Source organism: Acinonyx jubatus, chromosome B2 (assembly GCF_027475565.1).
Source record: "Acinonyx jubatus isolate Ajub_Pintada_27869175 chromosome B2, VMU_Ajub_asm_v1.0, whole genome shotgun sequence".
NCBI lineage: Eukaryota > Metazoa > Chordata > Mammalia > Carnivora > Felidae > Acinonyx > Acinonyx jubatus.
Window position 1 is genome coordinate 127,385,670 of NC_069385.1, and position 2,219 is coordinate 127,387,888.

General features: G+C 33.2%; 1 pseudogene; it reads right to left on the bottom strand.

Moving 5' to 3' along the window:
* Positions 1-1,386: 1,386 nt before the first annotated feature.
* On the bottom strand, positions 1,387-2,018 carry LOC106984882 (39S ribosomal protein L42, mitochondrial-like; annotated as a pseudogene).
* Between the last annotated feature and the right edge of the window lie 201 nt (positions 2,019-2,219).

The window sequence follows — 2,219 nt, forward strand, 5'->3', positions numbered from 1 at the left end:
AAAACCAAGAGTCTAACGCTAAACCGACTGAGCCACCCAGGCACCCCTTATTTTTCCTTTTAATTCAGTCGGCTTTTGCTTTGTAGAAGACTATGCTATTAGATACCTACAATAGGTGTCTGATTTTTTAATATCTTCCTAGTAATTTGAACCTTTATTATTGTTAAGTTTCTATCTTTATAAAAAATTTTTTTTTGCCTTAAAGCCTACTTTTCCTAATATCAATATAGCATCTAACATTTTTTAGGAGAATATTTGCATGTGTATCTTTTTCTATTCTTTTACTTTCAAATTACTTGTATCCTTTTATTTTAGACTTCTCTTGTAAACAACACATCCTTTGAAAAAGTCCAGTCTGACAATCTTTGCTTTTGAATTGGAGCCTTAAGTTAATTTACAGTTAGTATAAGTACCAATATATTTGGGTTTAAATCTACCATCTCCTTATATATTTTCTATTTATCTCATCTCTGCCATGTCCCTTTTTAATCTCCTCTGTTGCCTTCTTTTGGATTGATTATATTTCATTACTTCATTTCCTCCCTTTATTATCTTGGAGGTTATATACTATTTATTATGGTTCTAGATCCCCTAGAAATTACCAAATGTGTGTTAAATTTATCCAAGTCCCATATAAATTATGCTGTTCTTTGATAACACAAATATTTTTGAAACTTTAACTGAATTGCTGCTTATCTCAATTTACGTAGCATCATTTTTGTACATCTTAATTCTCTTTATGTTTAAAACTTAATAGGACATTATTATTGTTCTATACATCCAGAATTTATTCATATTTTTCTACATATTTATCCACATATTTACCATTTTCATTGTTCTTCATTCCTTCCTGGGATCATTTTTGGGATCAGATCCTCTGACCTTCCATCTGGGATCATTTTTGTTTAGTGCAAGTCTTCAAATGACAAATTATTTCAGATTTTGTTTGTCTGAAAGTGGCTTTATTTCACTTTTATTCTTTTTTTAATGTTTATTTTTGAGAGACAGAGAAATAGAGAGACAGAGAACAAGCAGGCAAAGGAGAGAGAGAGAGGGAGACACAGAATCTGAAGCAGGCTTGAGGCTCTGAGCTGTCAGCACAGAGCCAGACGTGGGGCTCGAACCCACAAACTGTCATGACTTGAGCTGAAGTCAGATGCTTAACGGACTGAGCCATTCAGGCACCCTTATTTCACTTCTATTCTTGAAGGATATTTTCCTCCAATATACAATTCTAGCTTGTCAGTTTATTTCTGAGTTTTATAAATACCACATTACCTGCTGACCTGTTTCTGTTGAGAGTCACTATTCTTAACTGTTATTCTTTTGATCACCATTAGTATTTATTTTCTAGCTGTGTTAGCTACGTTTTTCTTTGTCTTTGTTTTTTGGATTTTCATCATGCACTTTGGTTTGAATTTCTTTCTTTCTTTCTTTCTTTCTTTCTTTCTTTCTTTCTTTCTTTCTTTCTTTCTGAAAAAACATTTTATTATTGTCTTGCTACATAACAGTGAACATAATTGCATTTTGTCATATGGCAAATGAGATACAAGATAACATCCTTTTAATTCCTGAAAATCTCAATATCATCTGTCTTTTGGTGGATCCAGTTTCCTATGACTGAATCTATGATACAGTCTATGAAGATACCGATGGTGCTAAGTAGTGAAGAACATTTCGCTAAGTTGTTCTATCATTGGTCCTTGCTCAAAGTGTTCATTTTTTTCTTCTAATATGGTTTTCAGCACTTGATCATGTGTTTCTTCATTATTATGTACAGGATCTGGCTGAGGGATAGGTTTTATAGATTCATATGGAATGTCCACAGAAGGGTGGTATCATACTATTGTCCTGCCATCAGATGTCAAAGCAAGCTCTACTTTGCAATTATAGTCATCTGGAAGAGGAGAATATGTAGATTTATGACAAACACAATATAAATCTCTGTTTTGAATTGGAAATAAATGTTTCTAGATAGTTATAGTTGATATCACCCATTTTACTGATGCTAATGCCATGGTGAATCAAGATGCTTATCAAGTGGCATGAAAGATGATTTGAAGAGAAACTGCTTTTCCAGGCATACCTGTTTTCATTCCTGATAGCCACTCACTGCAAGCCTGCCATCTTATGCATTTTTAAACTGTTCTGCTTGGGCTCCTTAAGACGTCTGTGTTTTAATGCCACTATCTCTTCAATTATTGCTTCTTTTCTAAGTA